General features: G+C 36.6%; 1 protein-coding gene across 1 annotated transcript in view; it reads right to left on the reverse strand.

Annotated features, from left to right (window-relative positions):
- ZNF804B (zinc finger protein 804B) overlaps window positions 1-23,046 on the reverse strand; it is an 83,667-nt gene that overhangs the window by 19,055 nt on the left and 41,566 nt on the right. The gene's annotated exons all lie outside the window — the stretch shown is intronic.

Below are 23,046 nucleotides of genomic sequence, written 5' to 3' on the forward strand. Positions count from 1 at the left end.
GAATTTGGTAAAGTAGCAGGATACAAAATTAATGCACAGAAATCTCTTGCATTCCTATACACTAATGATGAAAAATCTGAAAGAGAAATTAAGGAAATATTCCAATTTACCACTGCAACAAAAAGAATGAAATATGTAGGAATAAGGCTACCTAAGGAGACAAAAGACCTGTGTGCAGAAAACTGTAAGACACTGAAAAAAACAATTAGAGATGATACAAACAGATGAAGAGATATACCATGTTCTTGGGTTGGAAGAACCAACATTGTGAAAATGACTATACTATCCAAAGCAACCAACAGATTCAATGTAATCCCTATCAAACTACCAATGGCATTTTTCACAGAACTAGAACAAAAAATTTCACATTTGTATGCAAACACAAAAGATCCCGAAAAGCCAAATCAATCTTGAGAAAGAAAAACGGAGCTGGAGGAATCAGGCTCCCAGACTTCAGACTATACTACAAAGCTACAGTAATCAAGACAGTATGGTACTGACACAAAAACAGAAATATAGATCAATGGAATAGGATAGAAATCCCAGAGATAAATCCACACACATATGGTTACCTGATCTTTGATAAAGGAGGCAAGAATATACAATGGAGATAAGATAGCCTGTTCAAAATTGATGCTGGGAAAACTGGACAGCTACATGTAAAAGAATGAAATTAGAACACTCCCTAACACCTACACAACAATAAACTCATAATGGATTAAAGACCTAAATGTATGGCCAGACACTATAAAACTCTTAGAGGAAAACATAGGCGAACACCCTATGACATAAATCACAGCAAGATCCTTTTTGATCCACCTCCTAGAGAAATGGAAATAAAAACAAAAATAAACAAATAGGACCTAATGAAACTTAAAAGCTTTTGCACAGCAAAGGAAACCATAAACAAGGTGAAAAGACAGCCCTCAGAATTGGAGAAAATATTTGCAAATGAAGCAACTGACAAAGCATTAATCTCCAAAATATACAAGCAGTTCATGCAGCCAGCTCAATATCAAATAAACAAACAACCAATACAAAAATGTGTGGTAGACCTAAACAGACATTTCTCCATAGAAGATATACAGATTGTCAACATACACATGAAAGGATGCTCAACATCACTAATCATTAGAGAAAAGCAAATCAAAACTACAATGAGGTTATCACCTCATACCAGTCATAATGGCCATCATCAAAAAATCTACAAACAATAAATGCTGGAGAGGGTGTGGAGAAAATGGAACCCTCTTGCACTTTTGTTAGGAATGTAAATTCATACAGCCACTATGGAGAACAGCATGGATGTTCCTTAAAAAACCAAAAATAGAACTACCATATGACCCAGCAATCCCAGTACTGGGCATACACCATGAGAAAACCATAATTCAAAAAGAGTCATGTACCACAGTGTTCACTGCAGCTCTATTTACAATAGCCAGGACACGGAAGCAACCTAAGCGTCCATCGACAGATGAATGGATAAAGAAGATGTGGCACATATATACAATGGAATATTACTCAGCCATAAAAGGAAATGAAACTGAGTTATCTGTAGTGAGGTGGATGGACCTAGAGTCTGTCATATAGAGTGAAGTAAGTCAGAAAGAGAAAAACAAATACCATATGCTAACACATATATATGGAATCTAAAAAAAAAAAAAAAAGGTTATGAAGAACCTAGGGGCAGGATAGGAATAAAGACACAGACGTAGAGAATGGACTTGAGGACACGGGGAGGGGGAAGGGTAAGCTAGGACAAAGTGAAAGAGTGGTATGGACTTATATACACTACCAAGTTTAAAATAGATAGCTAGTGGGAAGCAGGCACATAGCACAGGGAGATCAGCTCGGTACTTTGTGTGCACCTAGAGGGGTGGGATAGAGAGGGTGGGAGGGAGATACAAAAGGGAAGAGATATGGAGATATATATATATATATGTATAGCTGATTCACTTTGTTATACAGCAGAAACTAACACACCATTGTAAAGCAATTTTACTCCAATAAATATGTCAAAAAAAAAAAACAAAGATGGAGGGGCTCTATCACTATGAAACAGAATAGATTTTAAAGCAAAGATATACTGCTAGGAATAAGAAAGTGTATTTCATCATACGATGAAGTAAATTAATCAGGTTAACAAATAAGCCTAAATGTTTATGCACCTAATAACATAGCTTCAAAATCACAAAGAAAAAATGGATAAAACTACAAGGAGAAAAGTTAAATCCACAATTATTATAATAGGAGTTTTCAACGCCCCTCCACAAAACTACAACAAAATGTTAATTGCAAGTCCAACATTTCTGTAACAGGTTACTTCAAGGGGACCATGCCTGTTATAAAAGACCCTTCCAGGAGTTGATCTGTCTAATGAAATGAGGACTGTTTGATACTGGACAGTTAAAGAGGATTTCCAAGAATCCAGAGGTCAAATTTTGCCAGGAAGATCATTTAGTTCAGATTTTCCCAAGTTTCTATTTTTCTTCCCCTTTTCTGATAAAAATTCATTTATTTAAGCAATGGCACATTATAAGTATCAGTAATATTACTCAATTTAAAGAACAAAAACATTTGGACAAAAACAAAAGTTTCTTGTGGGTAAATAGTAGGTCAGCTCTTAATGAGATCAGATCCAGACAAGGAAAAACTGCTCCCTCACACATTTACAAAGAAATACAGAAGCTCAGTTATAAGTTGCATAGCTGTAGGAACTCAGAGTGAATGCGTTAGAGCAGGTGAGAGTTTGAAACTCACTGTGAGGGGAAGTAAGGAAGACAGAAAGTAGCACCTAACAATACAGGGACTAAAACAGTCTCTGGTTTCCAGAGGGGTTTGGATGGTAGCCAACACCCTGTAGGGGTTAAGACAACGATTCTGAAATCAGACCTGCATTTGTATCTTGTCTATGTCACTCACTAGTGTAATAGGGAAGAACAAATTTGACTCCATATTGGATCCATTTCTTTTACTTATTTTTTTGGCCACACTGCAGCATGTGGGATCTTAGTTCCCTGACCAGGGATTGATCCCCCGCCCACAGCAGTGAAAGCCCAAGTCTTAACCACTGGACCACTGAAATTCCTCCCATTTCTTTTACTTTAACCTTTGTATTCTATTGTGTTTGCTACAAGTTAATCACTAAAGGGATGTTGCCTATAGCTTAAAATATCAAATGACCCATCTCCAGGAATCCTGCCTCCCATGCTTGAGCGTCAAGCTAAAATACCTTTGTTTAAGCTCACAGGAAACATCCTGACCAGGCCCACTTGTGAATGGCTGCAGGAAAGAAGAAATTAACACATCCCTTCCAGAGTCTGGCAGGAGCCAGGAGATATCTGCAACAACTTATCACCTTTTTAACTTTACCTCCTCACCTCCCGCCTCTTTGTTCTGTAAAAAAAAACTAGCACCCAAACCCGGGCAAGATCGTTCTTTGGGACTCTAGACCACTATCTTCTGGTCTGCTGGCTTTTCAAATAAAGTCACTATTCCTTGTCCCAAAAATTCTCGATTTATTGACCTGTCGTGGGGCGAGCAGTACAAGCTTGGATTCGGTAACACTAGCTCTGATACTTTAAGAAAGTTACTCAGTCTTCCCTAAGTTCATTTACATTTGTAATTTGGCAAACTATCAGGATTTACCTTGTAGAGTTCTTGGGATTATTATTTGCGTTGGGAAAGGTAAAACACCTGATATACAGCACCTGCTATACAGCAAATGCTCAATGAATATGAGCTATTATCAATTTACAAGTAAGATTAACAGTTACATTTTATGGAACCGAACAAGGAACAGGATGAACAAGAAGCCCATGATTTAATTGGCAATGGGGAGCCATTAAGAGCATTTGACTCATATTCTTATTGAAAACGGAATGTTTGATTAGTTTTCATGTGGATGGTTTTACAAGATCTGTGGCTGGAGCCTTCTCTAAAGGAAAGGACAGAAAAAGGAAACATGTTGGGTATATTCCTCACCCTTGTCTTGAATAATTTATAATGGTTAATGGAAATATTTGTAATTTTGGGGAATCTAAGATCATATGTCACTACTGAAGAAAATAATAAATTTTGGATTAAAGCATGATTTGTTGTCAAACTTTTCTTTGATAAAGTTTATTTGAAGCTTGCTGTTGGGTATTAATATTATCCAAAACAGAACTCAATCAGGAAATAGGGTAAAAGACTAGACATCTAGTATTTTCTAGAGGGAAACAGGGACATCTAGTTCATGTCCTTGTATTTGTAAAAGGGATTTAGGGGAAATGGCAAAGCAGATGGTCTTCATGGTCCTGAATGCAGGGTACCTGACATGGTCTTTGCCCAGGTCAGAAGCAATGCGATAAAGGACTGTCGCGGAGGTCAAGGTAAAGAAGGAAAAGTAGTTCTCACGTATCTTCTGCAGCTTTCACAATGCTTTTTATTCTCTCTCAGCAACAAGCGAAATAAGGCTTATGGAAATATACTGGCTTAAATACATTTATGAAATATGTAGGACTTAATTTTTTTTCTCAGGTTCATTTTAAAAGCGCAAATTAAGCAATCTTTATTTCCCTACCTGCCAACAAGAATGCTTGGCACCTGCATTGCAAGTGGAATTCAGCTATGAATAAAGAGGCAAATTGATCAGGGCAGTGAGTCTCCATGTGTTTTGAATAGCAATACTCCCAATATTATTGCTTCCCAGTCAGAACAAGCCTGTGAACAGCATCCCACTCCAGTAACCACTCTCGTTCACCTTCACTGAAGCAGAACACACATGTGAAATGAATTTATGCAAGCGTATCTATCTGCTCTTTCCTCTCTGAAACAGAATAAATCCTTCCATCGCTGGACTTTCCTCCATAGATCCCAGGGCACTTTGCAGGCATTAATGTCTTTTCTTCACAGCAGAGCAAAACCCGAGTGCAAAAGGTCAAAATGATTACCCTCATTTTAGAGATGAAGAAACAAACATATAGAAGGTTGAATGACTTGATCCACATCAAAGAAGAGGCCAAGAAAAGAACTGTGACTTGAAAACAGGATGTCTAATGTTCATTAGCGTATGGAAAACTCAGAACAATGTATGTAAAAGTCTAGAAATTGACAATAGTTCCATTTTATGAAATTAAAAGTCTATCCAGTTCTGAAGTATTGTTCATTGTTTCAAAATGTTTTGTACCAAAATGATTTCGAAGACATTTATAGATCACTAAACAATAATTGAGAACAGGAGTTGATATAATTTGAACAACAATATGATCAAGATATAAGAATTAAATTACATGAAAAGTAGTATGTGTCAAAAGAATTCTCCATGTTGAAATGGGGCTTTCCTTATTTCCTGTTTTTTCTGCATGCCATTATCTTTTCTGCGATCTGGTAGCTGTACAAACACAGACACTGAAACAACCTAAAATATTTTTTTTAAGTCTCCCATTGTAGAAGCTGCAGTTCAGGCTACTGACCAGGAGGAGGTGCCTAGAATGAATGCATCTGAGTATAATCTCTAGATGGGATTCAAGGACTGCTCCAAGGACCAATCGTGCCACAAGCAAGCTAAGAATGGCTGAGAAGAAATGAACCTGGGGCTGATACTCTGTCCCCATCCTCTTCTTTACAAGTGCTAAGTTAAATACTTCACAACAGGATCTGAAGGATTCTTCCTATACATTCTGGAATATGAATTCCTAGTCTCTACATCTAATTGCTGGTGGTCAGCCAACTGTGCTTTGACAGTCAGGACCTGGAGATGCCTTATTGGGCTCATTTTTGGGCTCTTGGATGGGCTGACCCTGATGCTCAGGAGAGATATAGCCAAGCCTGAAGACACCGCTGTCTAAGTGCTAGTTTGGGGATGTTTCTGGATTCTAGGACAACCTGCAAATGTGGTTCATGTAAAAAAAAAAATTCTTACTAACTCAGAGCAGCCTGGGATACCTCCATGGCTTAGGGGGGAGCATATACATAGGTGATTAAGGTATATGCCCCAAGCAAGTCACCAGACCATCCCCTTGCAAGGCCCAGGATTCCCTGAGAAGTCCTCAAAGGGCAAATGGATGGCTCTAGTGTTCCCATTATTTCTGAGAAGTTACCCAGTTCCTTCCTTTCTCTAGCTATTATGGTCAGGATCCAAGTCAGCAGTGATACAAAGCACAGATTTTTATTTGGTTTTAACTGCAAGGTTTATTATTTTCTGCACCACGGCATAACCAAAGCTAAAGTTGGTAGTGCCTTTGTAAGCCATATTAAATCATGCAAGAATATAGCCAATACTATGTCAATATCGATTACCTCTAGTGATTATTGTTGTGAAATGATTAACAGCATTACAAAGGAAGCACTTTGCTTTGGTGATTAGAAATGGGAATTGCTTTTTAGACTGGTTTAGTAGTAGAAGTCAAAGGGCTTTTAATCTCCACCCTTCTCCATGTTCATAGTGTGATAAGAACACACCTGCCACATTAGAAAAATATTAATTCCCATGAAGTGTCTGCAGAGAGTATATTCAGGTTTGGAGAAGTCCACCATTTCTGGAATGAGCAAATGAAAATTCATTAATTAAAGATTATGTCTTGAGTCAATATCTGATTAGACTAATACTTGGCTAACAAGGCTTCTGAAAAAATAATTTTGCATTCTATCACAGTCTAGACCATGGAGAATAAGTTCAATGTGAGAAGCAAAAGAAAGACCAGGAAAATCCAGACAATTTTCCTCATGCAACAAAGTTTCAGAATTATTTCCTTAGAGAAAAAGTGGAAAGTACCAGAATGTTTCATACATTCTTTATAGGCAAGTATGTAAATTACTTATAATTTTTCTTAAAAAGTATTATTCATGTCAAAAAATGCTTAAATAAGTTTTACAAATCTCCTTCTTTCTGAAATACCTCTAAATATCAAAATACAGAGTTAGAATGGGTATCAAAACAAACAGTTACGGAGATTCTTCTGCATGATGCTAATTTCTAACACTCCCGGTTACATGTGGAAGAGACTAAGGCCTTAAGGGAATCTTTCATTTATTTATTTTTAAAGATCAAGAGAATTAATCACATTCCTTGTGGGGACGTTCTAGGAAGTGAATGTTTTTGCACTAGGCCCTAGGAGTCTAAAAAAGAAATCTTAAGAGAATCCCATGGCCAGCCTCTGCCCTCCCAGAAGATTGCTTGGTTGCTGTCACGAGGCCATCTGTATTTGGCAGGTTATTATCTGCTCTGCAGCTTTCTTTCCCAGCTGTATGATGCCTTTATGGTCGCCTCCTCCTAATTCAGTTCATAAAGAAATCTTCACCTAATGCACTCTGACCCAGCTCTCCAGCTGTTTCTTTAAGAGCAATTTCTTGTATTTCAGCACCTTGTACAACCTAACATTATATTGATTTTTAAAAGCTCTTTCAGTTTCCACTTCATCCTCCCACTCTTTCATACCCTAGTTTAGGGTCAGCAATGCCTGCTGAGAATATTGCAGGCAGAAGTAGTTAATCTGAACATACCTGCAAACTAAGACCGTCTTAGCGCAGAGAAAGTGTTCTTGAGATTTTTTCAATTCCTTACCTAAATGTTGTTCTGAAATAGAACTGTCTTTGAGAGGAAACTATTAAAATAGAGACAGGAACAGACATGAGAAATCAGTGAAATTAGACTCTGGTATAAAACTGAATCTTGGATCATGTGACTCATACAATAAATAGAGATGATGTTTTAAAGCTAAAGATATCAGTTAGTAATGAGTTGAGCTACATGTATCAGAAACTTGGCTACAGTGACATAATCAAATGAGGTTTATTTTACTCTTAACCAAGAATCTATATTCAAGCATACCATGGCACTTATACTTTCTAAGGAAGTCCACAGCCCAATCTTCTTTCAGCTCTCAGTTTCTTGCAACTTTATCCTCCTGGTTGCAATATACCTGAGAAATATCAGGTATCAAAACTGCATTCCAAGTAGGAGGAAGGAAGAGATAAAGGCAAAAGCTGACTCTACAATTTTTACCTTAGAGACAACAGTTTTGTGGAAGCTGTACCAAGTAGACTTCACTGGAATACGATTTGCTAAGGGGATGTCACACGCTACTGACATTTAAGTAAGGGGTTGGGGAAATTCAGGATTTTAGCTAGGCATGTGGCCAGGCCTCAGATAAATCTGGATTTTATCGGTAAGGAAAGATGGTGGAATGGACCAGTGAGTAGGTAACCAGCAGTATCTGTCCTACTGAAGTTGCTAAATATGGCCAAAAGGAATGGGTGCAGTTAGTGTTCAATCAAGCACACTGCTTCTTTCAGGTATAAAATTCCCCTCTACAAGCTCTAAGCCACTGGGCTGCAAAACAGGATAGCAAGAAATTTCCAGATCATTTTACTCCACATCCTTACAGAGGCCTTAATTTAAAATTACTAATTCTCTCAAAAAGATCTGGAATTGATTTTCTACTTAGGTATGCAGTGTTAGAATTAGGAGTCAGTAAATTAAGGCCCATGGGTCAAATTTGGCCTTCAGCTCATTTTTGTCAATGAAGTATTATTGGAACACAGTCACACCCATTTCTTTACATCTCATCTCTGGTTACTTTAATGGCAGAGGTAAGTCCTTGCAACAGACCCTATTCTCCACAGATTCAAAAATATTTACTATGTGACCCTTTCCAGAACATTTGCCGACCCCAGTGAGAGAAACAGCCCTGTTCTTTTTAGTTCAGGATGCGGGAGGTGTTAATTCCATATTTACACACCACATGAGATACTTTCCCAGTGAGAAACAGCCAGGTCAAGGAAAACAGTAAAGAAGCAGCTAGTGGTGGGAAAAAGACACAACGGTATTTGGAGGAATATCCAATCTTATTTAACTGATAGTAATAGAAACTCCAGAATGCAAGACCTCCAGTGCTTATGGGATAACTTTTAGTACTGGCATTCCTCGGAGATACTGCAGGTTCAGTTCCAGACCATCACAATAAAGTGAATATCAAAATAAAGCAAGTCACAATAAATTTTTTTGGTTTCCCAGTCCATATAAAAGTTATGTTTACACTCTGCTGTACTCTATTAAGTGTGCAATAGCACTATGTCTTAAAAAATGCACAGACTTTAATTAAAAATACTTTGTTGCCCAAAAAAGGGTAAACGTTATCTGACAGTTTAGGGTTGCTACAAACCTTCAGTTTGTAAAAATATACAATATCTGCGAAGTGCAATAGAACAAGATATGCCTGTATTCCTATTAAGATGTTGACTTAGTTTTAACATTCCCAACTTTCTTACAGGAAGTCTAACTGAATCAAGCCTGACTTTGCTAACAAATCAAGCCTTGAATATTCTCACTGAATAGAATCCCCCAGAACTACTTAAATGCACAATTAATTTTCAGAACGCAGCAGATTGAATCATCACTTATTTCAAGTGTTTCTCTGGCATTGTTCACAGAAAACAACATTAGGCAGATATGAGATTCATGGTCTTTTCTATACTTTGCCTATCTTTGCCTGGAGGCAAAGAAAATAAATAAGAAAAATATAGAGAGTTAAGTCAAGAGTGTTTGGACGTTCCAAAAACAAAGAGCATCGTTTCTGAGTAACACTAAAAAAGACTCACCGTTTTTTGGGTATTTTTGTTTGTTTGTTTTATGCAAGTGAAAATGATATGTAGTTTTCTTAAATATTTTTATTCTGCTTTTGTTTTTCAAAAGTATAGTTCCATTTATTAAGTGCATTGTGGGAAATTATATCGCATGCCTCACTGCTAATCGAAAGAGTCTGGGAAACCAAGGCTGTAGCTGAGTATATACTTGAGTAAAAGTGGATTTTAGGCAAAGGCTGTGTGAGCATCTTCTCTTTTAATTTAACTCTTGATTTCTTTACCTCCTGAAATAAACTGGATTTTATTTATTTTTAGAGAAGAATTTTTTTTTCAAAATTTTCACTTCCTAGAGAATAAAAACAAATTTTTCTTTAAGTTCACTTTAGTTATTTTCACAATAGTTAGTGCTTCTTTGAGAAGCAAATAATTTGATTGGCAGTGTATTCTTTGTGAAATTGGAATCATCTGAACAAATTTTATCAACATCCATAGCTATTACTACTCAAAAATAGCACTTCACATGTTCTTTCTTTTAGTGATTGCAAAAGCTTCTTAGAAAAGGATTACAAATGAATGTATTACCGCTAAGATCAAACTTACACTTTAGTTTGAAATGGCAAGATACTTCATAAAACTTAAACTTCTGAAACACTGAATTTGTTTCAAAATTAACTTTCTCAGGTTTTTCAGTAAATTTTGATATGTAAGTAGAATATAAACATAAGTGTGCTTTTAGACAAATGTATAACATTTATATAAAATTTGGCCAGGGTTTAAATGACTTAAAATTTTGAGGAATGCTGTTCACTATTTTTTAAATATTATTAAAACAAAGGGGGCTTCCCTGGTGGCGCAGTGGTTGAGACTCCGCCTGCCGATGCAGGGGACACGGGTTCGTGCCCCGGTCCGGGAAGATCCCACATGCCGCGGAGCGGCTGGGCCCGTGAGCCATGGCTGCTGAGCCTGCGCGTCCGGAGCCTGTGCTCCGCAGCGGGAGAGGCCAGAACAGTGAGAGGCCCGCGTACCGCAAACAAACAAACAAACAAAAAACCCCGAAGGATTAGTTATGTCTATATTTTTTCTAAAACTGTATTATTCATTATGTGTTTTGTATCTCCAAATATGTTTATTACATAAAACTTCTAGGATGAAATGCAGAGGCACTAAGAAAGGCTACTGATATTCATTTTGACTTTTAAAAATAAAATAATCTCATTCATAAAGAAACATAATACGACCATCAAAGAGACTCCATTTTTCTCACCTTTCAAACTAACAAAGTCATTGTGTTTTATAATACCCAGTAGTATTAGATACATGAGGAACCAGCACACTCATTCACTCTTGGTGTGAGTATAAATTGATGCAATCCCTTCAGAAGGGAATTTGGCAACAGCAATTATATTTCCATAAGTACTATCCCACTGGTTCAGTAATTCCTTGTCTAGAATGCACCCTTCAGATAAATTTGCACAACTGAACAAAGGCTGTTTCTTGTAATAATATTGATGGAATTAAGCTTAGGAAAAAAAAATTGTCTAATTCTTGAGTCCTTGTTCTTAACCACTACTCAAATTGCTTGTGACAGCTTCTTTCTGGGAATGATATGCAAGTTATAACGATGGTCTATAAGCTGTATTGTTTTTATTCCTTGGTATGTAAGTATCTTCTTTACCCTCAGTTCTGAAATTAGCTGAATTAAAATTAAAAAAGAGAAAGTCTTTCACATCACTTCTGCTGTTTTTGTTGCCTTAAGAAATATTTGAGTCTAACGAATTCATCAAACTCAGTGCCTAAAGAATCTATAGCCTCCAAATTTTACCTTCTGTGTCAGAGCCACATAATACCACAGCTTTTAATCCTTCTATAAAATAAAATAAAATAGAATAGAATATCAGTTGAGATGAGGGTGTTTTAAGCAACTAAAAATTAAAATTCACAATTGTGAGTCAAAGTACCTGTTTTCACTTTTAAATCAAAAAATGCCATGAAAATACAACTCTAATGGGATAAGATATTTAGTTAATGTGATTATGCAATTAACTGAAATTTGCAATTCAAGTAAAAAACATTTTCTTTGACATCTGAATTGGTTGTTGATTGGAGATAAATTACGCCTGGAAATGAAATCTGTTTAGATAACTCAGCTATCAACAGCTATGTAATGGTGCTCTTTATTTACCCCTTATTTCATTTAGACTATTTTTAATCAAATTTCCTAAACCTTATTAACTATGGTAATTCAAAACTTGGACAAAAAAATTATTAAATCTATTAGGAGTGATAAGTTCAGAAGGCCACACATTTCATTTTTCCTAAACAAAGTCATCTAACCGTTAGTTGATTTACAAATTATTAGAATAAATATGATCATAAAAAAGCACACATCAGTATTCAGATATAAACAGGTATGAAACCATGAGTGAATCAATTTCTTATGAAGTTCAAATAGAAGTGGGCTGAAAAAAATCTCATCTTAAAAATTAATACCTCAGTCAATGTGAGTAGGCCATCTGTGTTTATCAGTGGTCCCTTACTGAAATTAGGCCTTCTTCCTCCCACAGAGACTCGGGCTCTCTCTCCTCCCATGATTACATTTCAAAGGTCTGACTCCCAGGTCTTAAGAAAGACATTTCTGGATTATAGAACCTTTACATCTCAAACTGACAGAGAAAAAATTTACAAGTTTTCCAAAGGAAATGCTCTGAGAAAAGGGAGGTCAGGGGCCTATAGTGAGGAAGAAACCTGTCTAAAGTTAATAAAATTGAGGAGAGCATTAAGGCCATTTTGATCAGTAGAGAGGTTGGAAAATGTATTTGCACCACGTAGAAAGAATTAAAAATCTTCATTAACCTAATTTATTGGCAAAGATCCCTGTTAACATTTTGGTGTTTGCCCTTTCAAGGTTCATGCATCATTTCTTTATAAATATAAATTTTGTCCTTCATGAAGTTTTGTAGTCTTTTCCAACCAATTCATAACAGAGCCATGAAACAATTAAAATCAGATGAAAATCTGTCTATAATGACAACAACAAAACAAGAACAGCATCCACTCTCATGAATTATGAGATTTTCACACGTCAGGCATTACTCTAAGCCCTTTACTTAAATAACCTGATTTAATTTGCCCCCAGACTCTGTAACTGCTATTCGTACCCACATCTCACTTTTTTTTAATATGAGAAAATCAAGGCTAAGAGATGCTGAGTAACTTGCTCAGAATTCTACAACTAAAAATCAGTTTTATAAAATTTATTTGAAGTCCATACTGCTTGACCCCTAAGCCCTGGCTGGTAACCTCTACACTCTATTTTCTCTGATAGATTCTTTATGTACTTTGCAACCCATCATTACTCACCCTTAGAATCATGACATTACCATCCTCACGGGACCAAGACTTTTAAATTACATTTCACAAGTTATATTTTCCATTCCATTTAAACTGTAGTTTTAAAAACATGCACCTATGAAAGCTTTGAAATGTTCACTTGGGATTCAGCATCTGAAACTTAGAATGTCTCTGGGCCAACAACATGAAAACATCTGCCTTCTCCTTGGTTAACAAGTGAAACCTCTGGGATACAATTCAACTTCAGAAAAATTATTATTTAATGGAGTAAGGGTCCAACTCAGGAAATAGCTTTACTTTTTCCAAATGCATGTGAATTACTAATAAGAAAAGCCAATTATGCTCCTTAATATACTTCAGTCCAATTTAGTAATTCCCAATACAGGTTTGCCACAATCCAGGGTCTTAAAGAAAATCTCAAGGATTTTTATAAAACACTGCCAAAGTCCTCAAAGAAAATCAATTTACTTTTAAATAAGTCTGATTCAGTACTCTGAGCAGTATGGTATTAAATTCAAGATATCTAGAAATGGTAAAAACAATTGAGAGTTATCCAGGTTGTTAATGCTGACCTGTGTGAGGCACTGATCTAGGAGTTCTGGATGAGAGAAAAAGATGCTCACACAGCTACAGGCACGCAAAGGGAAAGGAGATAAGGACGTGGTCTCCAACAAGGATGATTTTCTTGTTAGTAACAGAAATCTACTAAAACTGGAGATGATTTCATGGAAGGGCACCAGGTATCTCAATTCAGAGACCTGGCAGGAAGTGTGGTTAGGCTACGAAAGGGACTGACACCAGGAACAAGAAAGCTTTGAACTGAGATGATTTTATCTGTCAACAGAGGATTGAATGATCTCCATCTCTTTTTCTCTGGGCACTCAAATGCCATTCTTCTATCTCTTCCCAGCATGCCTTTCTCTATTTTGGAATGTATTAGACCCGAACATGGCCACTCCAGGCTCCGGCTTTACTGTGCCGAAACAGACAGGTTCTCTAACTCTGATTTCTATGTCGAGAAGGGAAAGAATATACCTTGCAAAACAAGGGCCAGGGATCCATCCAATCCCAATAACCTTTGACAGAGGGCGTGAGAGCTGTGGCTTAACTCTCATTTAGCAGGAGTTGCAGGTAAAAGTTTGAAAAAAGGAAGTAAGCCCTGTAAGAACTGGGTGCAGGGCAAAGGAGAAAATGTTCAGCACAGGAAATTGAGTGGTACATACATAATCTTAATGTACAGCAGAATGTGATAAGAAGTATGCAAGAGAGGAGGACAAATTATTATGATAGTGAAAATGTAAGAGGTTATTTTTGGTCACGTATATGTGACCATGTGTGTGTGCATGCATGTGTGTGTATAAAGAACTGTAATATATAACACCACATTTGATAGTTCTAACCAGCGTCATGAGCTTTTTTTTGTATACAGTTATAGCATTTAAAGTGAGCCTTCATAAAGATATTGATACCAATCATTAATTTAATGCTTAATTTATGTCAAACTGTTATAAAATCTATTAATGTATTATGCCATTTAATTTTTACAGCAAGACTATAAATAGATACTATTATTTTCCCCATCTGAGAGAAAGGGAAATTCGCCCTTAGGAGAAGCTAAGAGCTCACTGGAGGCCACATATCTAATAATTTACAGAGGCAGATTCTAGCCCATGTTTCTTTGCTAATTCTCCTACCCACTGTGCATTACTGTCATTCCAAGCCCTGATGATGGTAGACTTTTATTAGAGAGATAGGATTCTGATATGTCTTGTAGAAGATTACAAGAGTAAAGGCAAGAGGATGGTAGAATTCTGGAGTGTTTAAGGAACACTGAGCAACTGTTTTTAGCTGAAACACGGGATGTATAAGAGATACCAATCCTGAAAGGTAAATCTGTTCCTGAGCACTGTGGGTCATGAAAACCATGTTTAGCAGGAGAGAAAATTAATAGAAATTGTTATCGATGAAAGTCAGTGTGATGGTAGTGAAAAGGGTTTACAGGTTGGGTTGGGAGAGGGAATAAGATGCCATAAGAATCTGGCAAGGAGACTACTGCATTGTCCTGACAAGATCATCTATCGCAGTACACGTTATTAGATGATATAAATAATAAGCATCTTGCAGCCTTATATGAATGAACTTGGATAACCAAGAGATCAGCTAAAGTCTAATAAGGTGGAAAGTTGTCAAAAAAAGTAAGTGTTAAGCTTAAGGCATCTATTACTGTTTCTTGTCTATCAGCTGTTATCACTTCAGAAAAGAAAATAGAAAAGAAAGAACTTGAGAAATACGATTCTCTGAATTCTCTACCTAAATGCAAGACAGTTTTCCTCAACTCCCTATCCATCAGCAAGTCTCTTTGACTCTACCTCTAAATTATAGCTTATATTAATAGCTTTTTTATCCAATGCTTCCACTCCAACTCAAGCCATCATCATATCCTTTCCAAATATCATAGTAATTTTCTAGCTGTGCTCTCACCTGCCAATTTCAATCTCCCTCACATCTATCCACTGTTCGTAAAGCAAACAGAGAAATCATTTAAAATATCTTTAGATTAAGCCTCTTGCCTGATTAAAACTTATCAGTGGTTTAGAAATGATCTAAGACTAAAATCCAAATCCTTTGAATAGTCTTTGAAACTACAAATGATTTAAACACTCCGTCCCTTTCCAGCTTTATATTTTATCATTTTCCCTACCCTAGTCATCCCATTCTATTGCTCTTCAGCTATGCTGACTTCTTTCTATTACTTTAATACTCCCATAATCTTTCCCAACTCAGGAATCATGTCCTTTCTGGACTATACTCATTTCTCCTTAGATGCCAATATATTTTCATCTTCAGAATCTAGGATTATGCAGTCAGAGACCCATACATTACCAATTAAAAACAGTTGCCATCTCCTTCCCTTAGTCACTAGTACACCATGGAAGAATATTAATTAACCGGTAAAGGGCAAAAACCACTGTGGAGTTTTCCAGATCAAAGAAAGAGCATGCACAAAGTTCCATACACAGAAGTGCACCTATAAGGCTAGAATATAGTTGCAAGCAGAGTAGGGGTGAAAAGTACAGAAAGGTAAGAGATGAGATAGGAGAGGTAGGTTGGGATCTGCAGAGCTTTTTAAGTCAACATAAGGAGGTTAAGCATTATTTTGAACTATACAGTGGTATATGAGAAGGAAGGTAATGAAATGTTCTAAGCAGAGGAGTGTGATATGGCTATAACTGCATTTTAGAAAGATGAGGTTGGTAGCAGAGGGGAGAGGGCAAAATGGGAGCCAAGAAAACTAGCCAGGCAGGAGATGATGGGGTCCTGACCTAAAATGAGAAGCAGTGTGAGGAGGGGCTAGCAGAGGGGAATACTTAGACAGCAGAATTAACTGCTGGGATATTACTCATAAATTAAAGATCTATTTGCACTCTTGACACTACTATTTCCAAAATAAATAATTTGTTTCAGTAAGATATTTTCCTTTGATTAAGGCCATTAGTGGTATAATTAAACAAGTAGCTTAGTTCTTATAATGAGAAGGAGATATTGTAAATAGACTCATACATTTTATTTTTAAGAGCTAAATGGGAGGAAGCAGTTAAACCTCAGACCCTTAGGGAAAATAAAACTAAACCTTATTATCAGGCACTGGAGATTTTAAAGCAGTGAGTCAGGTCAGAGGTGTTTAATCCACAATGAAAATTAGATACTCCCCAAATGAGTACATTGCTGAAGGCACTTAAAATGAAGCAGCTGAGTTTTGTTGTTATTGTTGGAATTTTTGTTTGCATTTTTGAAGGTTTAAAAACATGATATGTTTTTAATTTTTTTTTTTTTTTTTTTGGCTGCGTTGGGTCTTTGTTGCTGCACATGGGCTTTCTCTAGTTGCAGTGAGCTGGGGCTACTCTTCCTTGTGGTGTTTGGGCTGCTCATTGAGGTGGCTTCTCTTGTGGCAGATCACGGGCTCTAGGCACGTGGGCTTCAGTAGTTGCAGCATGCAGGCTCAGTAGTCGTGGCTCGTGGGCTTAGTTGCTCCACGGCACGTGGGATTTTCCTGGACCAGGGATCGAACCCATGTCCCCTGCATTGGCAGGCAGATTCTTAACCACTGTGCCACCAGGGAAGTCCCATGATATGTTTTTAAACTTTAACTTTTAATTTTAACTTTTACCTGTTTTGGAACTGGCAACTCTCACATATAGCTGGTAGGAATATAAAATGAACCAACCACTTTGGAAAGAGTTGTGCCAGCTTTTTGTAAAAGTAAACTTATATTTATCCTATGATATAGCAATTCATCCCTAAGTATTTACTGAAAAGAAATTAAAATATATGTACACAAAATTAAATTGAAAAGAACTTGTACAAAATGTTTCAAAGCCATTTTATCATAACATCCCAAAAAAAGCAACAATTTCCCACCACTTCAAACTGCTAAATGAATAAACACGTGATATATGTAAATAATGAGATAGTAATACAAAGTATGAACAACTGCTCTCTGCAAAAACATGAGCACGTTACAAAGTCATTATTCTGAGCTCAAGAAGCCAAACACAAAATATCACATACTGTATATTTCCACCTATAAGGAGAACTGAGATGTTGGAAATATCCTGTATATTGATAGCAGTGCTGATTACCTTCATTTGTCAAAACATTAAATATGTGAAGCTCACTATATAGAAATTTTACCCCCCCCCCAAAAAAAAGAACTGTAAACAAATAGACCATGGATTAGCAGTATTTCAGGTTAGAGAAGACAAGAAAGATATAAATAAATGTAATGCCTGATCCTGGATTGGATCCTAGTCCCAGGTAACAATAGCTCTAAAGGACATTATTGATCCAATTGGTGAAATTTGAATATGGGCATTAGAAAACAGTGTTATCTCAATCTTCAATTTCCTGACCTTGTAACTCTTCTATGTTTACATAAGCCCTCACCTTCAAAATAAAAACTATCAGAATTCTCAGACAATGACACATCTTGATCTCCTACATAATTACCAGAGATAGAATAAGACCCATTGAACTACCATCCTCAGACCAGTCAGCAGGAATTTGCAAACACAGAAATTATACACTGCCAAGAATCATCATAATTGAGGGAAACTAGTGCCGTGAAACTCTTCACACAGAACTTGAAGAAACACAATTTTCATTATCAGTATGGTTACTAGGCTACAATGGAGCTGTATCATAAATAGTCTGAGGGAAAATGATTTTGAATCTCAAATTTTATACTTTATTAAATCAGCATTCTTATGTGAGGGAAAAACACAAATATTTTCAAAGACATTGGAGTTAAAATCTAAAATAGATTTCTGGCTTCTGCTTAGAATGTATAAATCTGGCAAGGTCATTGTTCCCATCAGCCATGAGAAAAGGGATAGAAAATCTCAGTAAAATAAGTTCCCCTTTATTTCATGCTCTGATTGGTTTTGTTAGCTTCCTATGACTGTTGTAACAAATTTCCACAAACTTGGTGGCTTAAAAACAGCAGAAATATATTATCTCACAATTCTGGCAACCAGACGTCTGAAATCAGTTTCACTGGGTTGAAATCAAGGTGTTGAGAGGCCCAAACCTCCTCCATGGGCCCTAGGGGAGAATCTGTTCCTTGTTTCTTCCAGCCTTGGTGGCTGCCAGCCTTCCTTGGCTTGTGGCTGCATTACTCCAGTCTCTGTCTCCATAATGACACGGGAGAGGAAGCTCTTCTCTGTGAGGTCAAATTTCTCTGTCTCCCCTTATATAGTTACATATGATTGCATTTAAGGCCAACTCTGATAGTCCAGGATAAAGTTCCAATGTCAAGATACTTAGTTTAATCACATCTGTAATGGCCCTTTATCCAAATGATGTAGCAAGTATAGGTTGCCGGGATTAGAACCTGATATTTTGGGGGACCATTATTCTGCCTACTACACTTATCATTTGATTTCTTCACTGTTTTGGCTTTTTACCTTGAGGCTTACTTTGAATGCAAAGTCTTTATTTTTGTTGCTGTTGGTTTCTTTATTTTTGTCAACTCTTCCTTTCATCACTTTTTAAGTTTCCTGTCCCTGGGTGCTCTATGCTAATCAGGTCTCCTGGTTGCAACTGGACTTTCCATCCCATTAGGATATTTCTAATATCACAGGCACGTGCACAGTTCCTAGTCATAAGGTTGATACCCTCCCTGGCTGGCAACTTGTTAAAAGCAGTAGCCACAGTTGGTGGTTTGTCACTGTTGAAGTTATATGTTTTGTCTCCTTTCTTTCCAGTGTGGGGAAGCCTAACTCAAGGCCATATTTCCAGCAGAGTTTTAGACTCTGTCCGAGTTCATTATGTTTATTGCTCTTTACTTTGCAATTGTGGGAATATTTTTTCTTGCTTTTGGATTCAGAATCTACCAGGACTTTGCCATGCTTTGTGTTTCTGATCTATTTGTAATCTACTGAGATATTTCCTTCATTTGGAACCCAGCTCTATCATTTGTTGTTGCTGTCTATGTTCATACTGTACTTGGCTCGGCCAAGTGTTTGAAGCAGAGAGCTGTGTCATAACCTAGGCTTGTCACGTCATCTGGACCAGAAATTTTAGTTGTTTTTATTATCTTTACTAATACCTTTACTGGTATTAACTTGAAAAAAAACTAATATTATGAATTATCACAAATTATCCTGGTTGAAATACATTCATGTTAATGTAAGATATATATATTTCCTTAGATGATCCCCTGTAATTTAGCATTAGTTATGGACATTTAAAATGTTATCATAGCATTTGAGAGAATACTGGTGAAAATCCAATTCAGCAGAAGTTGGTAAGACTCCCACACAAAATAATTAATGTAGAGCTGTTTTTATCTTCCTCCCCTGGGAGCTAAAGAAAAGATTATTAATGTTTGTAGACCAAGTTAGATAATAAATTCAATACCATGCCAAACAATCATTTATAGCCATCATAATTGTATGCAAACCTTAAGGAAGTATCCCTTAAAGAAAAATATTCTACAATACAAATCCATGAGCACCAGGATATATGAGTAGGTCCACAGGACATAATTATGCCACTAAATTCTCAACATCAATCATGAAGTGAAAGGTGCAGATGGTCATGATATTTTTGAAGTTTACTACAAGACACTAATGATTAAACAAAGATTAGCTATTATATCACAGATATTAAAATGTAAGCATCTTGAAAAAATTCTTTTATGTTTTTGTTGGTAGGTAGATCTTAGCATCAGATATGAATAATAACACACACACACACACACTTGTACTAAACTGAAAAAGTCAATTAAATTTGAAAACCAACGAAAATTACATTCAATTATTTGAGTATACATTTCTATTGCCTATGCAAGCAAATTTTGTATGTATAAACAACCCCAAAATAAAAACATATACACTAAAACACAGACATAATAATTTTCAGGAAAAGGGAACAAGCAACTTATAAACACCACTTCTATGATTTAGACAATGCTATCTACACCGTTAAACAGATTGATGTGATAAAAAGACTCTGAGGAGGGCTTCCCTGGTGGCGCAGTGGTTGAGAGTCCGCCTGCCGATGCAGGGGACACGGGTTTGTGCCCTGGTCCGGGAGGATTCCGCATGCCGCAGAGCGGCTGGGCCAGTGAGCCGTGGCAAAAAAAAAAGACTCTGAGGGGTATTGCAACACCCCTAGATTCATATTAAGTACAAATACACAATAAAGTTTTTTTTTAAGAAAATCAGTTTATTTTAAAAATTAGTTTATGAATTGAAAAAATAGAGATTATATATGAACTATGGAAAGAATTGAAATTTTTACAGCAAATTTCCTTGATTTTTTAAAACAATTTGCAAACAGTATACCATATAATATTTTTCCATAGAGTTGTTTCTAACAGTTTATTATTATTTTTTAATAGGTCTTTATTGGAGTATAATTGCTTCACAATACTGTGTTAGTTTCTGTTGTACAACAAAGTCAATCAGCCATATGCATACATATGTCCCCATATCCCCTCCCTCTTAAGCCTCTCTATCCCACCCCTCTAGGTCATCACAAAGCACTGAGTTGATCATCCTGTGCTATGCTGCTGCTTCCCACTAGCTAACTATTTGACATTCAGTAGTGTATATATGTCAAAGCTACTTTCACTTTGCCCCAGCTTCCCCCTCCCATCGCACGTCCACAACTCCATCCTCTATATCTACATCTTTATTCCTGCCCTGCAACTAGGTACATCAGTACCATTCTTTTTTAGATTCCATACATATGCGTTAGCATATAGTATTTGTTTTTCTCTTTCTGACTTACTTCACTCTGTATGACAGACTCGAGGTCCATCCACCTCACTACAAATAACAAAATTTCGTTTCTTTTCATGGCTGAGTAATATCCCATTGTATATATGCACCACATCTTCTTTATCCATTCATCTGTTGATGGACATTTAGGTTGTTTCCATATCGTGACTACTGTAAATAGTGCCGCAATGAACATTGTGGTACATGTCTCTTTTTGAATCATGGTTTTCTCAGTGTATATGTCCAGTAGTGGGATTGCTGGGTATATGGTAGTTCTATTTTTAGTTTTTTAAGGAAACTCCATACTGTTTTCCATACTGGTTGTATCAATTTACTTTCCCACCAACAGTGCAGGAGAGTTCCCTTTTCACCACACCCTTTCCAGGATTTATTGTTTCTAGACTTTTTTTATAATGGCCATGCTGACCGGCATGAGGTGATACCTCATTCTGGCTTTCATTTGCATTTCTCTAATAATTAGGGATGTTGAGCATCTTTGCATGTGCCTCTTGGCCATCAGTATGTCTTCCTTGGTGGAATGTCCATTTTTTAACTGGATTGTTTTTCTTTTTGATATTGAGCTCCATGAGCTGTTTTTATATTTTGGAGATTAATCCTTTGTCTGTTATTTCATTTGCAAATGTTTTCTCCCATTCTGAGGGTTGTCATTTTGTCTTGTTTAAGGTTTCCTTTGCTCTGCAAAATCTTTTAAGTTTAATTAAGTCCCATTTGTTTATTTTTATTTCCATTACTCTAGGAGGTGGGTCAAAAAATCTTGTTGTGGTTTATGTCAAAGAGTGTTTTTCCCATGTTTTCCTCTAAGAGTTTTATAGTGTCTGGGCTTACATTTAGGTCTTTAATCCATTTGGAGTTTGTTTTTGTGTATGGTGTTAGGAAGTGTTCTAATTTCATTCTTTTACATGTAGCTGTCCAGTTTTCCCAGGCTGTCTTTTCTCCATTGTATGTTCTTGCCTTCTGTGTCATAAATTAGGTGCCCATATGTGCATGGGTTTATCTCTGGGCATTCTATCCTGTTCCATTGATCTATATTTCTGTTTTTATGCCAGTACCATACTTCTTGATTACTGTAGCTTTGTGGTATAGTTTGAAGTCAGGAAGCCTGATCCCTCCAACTCCATTTTTCTTTCTCAAGATCGCTTTGGCTATTCAGGGTCTTTTGTGTTTCCATACAAATTGTAATATTTTTTGTTTTAATTCTGTGAAGAATGCCATTGGTAGTTCAATAGGGATTGCACTGAATCTGTAGAATGCTTTGGGTAGTACAGTCATTTTCACAATATTGATTCTTCCAATCCAAGAGCATGGTATATTTCTCCATCTGTTTATGTCATCTTTGATTTCTTTCATCAGTGTTTTATAGTTTTCTGAGAACAAGTCTTTTGCCTCCTTAGGCACGTTTATGCCTAGGTATTTTATTCTTTTTGTTGCACTGGTAAATGGGAGCGTTTCCTTAATTTCTCTTTCAGATTTTTCATCATTAGTGTATAGGAATGCAAGAGAATTCTGTGCATTAATTTTGTATCCTTCTACTTTACCAAATTCATTGATTAGCTCTAGTAGCTTTCTGGTAGCATTTTTAGGATTCTCTATGTATAGAATCATGCCATCTGCAAACAGTGACATTTTTTCTTCTTCTTTTCCGATTTGGATTCCTTTTATTTCTTTCTCTTCTCTGATTGCTGTGGCTAGAACTTCCAAAACTATGTTGAATAAGAGTGGCGAGAGTGGACATCCTTGTCTTGTTCCTCATATTAGTGGAAATGCTTTCAGTTTTTCACCCTTGAGTATGATGCTTGCTGTGGGTTTGTCATATATGGGCTTT

The sequence above is a fragment of the Pseudorca crassidens genome, chromosome 8 (genome assembly GCF_039906515.1).
Source record: "Pseudorca crassidens isolate mPseCra1 chromosome 8, mPseCra1.hap1, whole genome shotgun sequence".
NCBI classification, from domain to species: Eukaryota; Metazoa; Chordata; class Mammalia; order Artiodactyla; family Delphinidae; genus Pseudorca; species Pseudorca crassidens.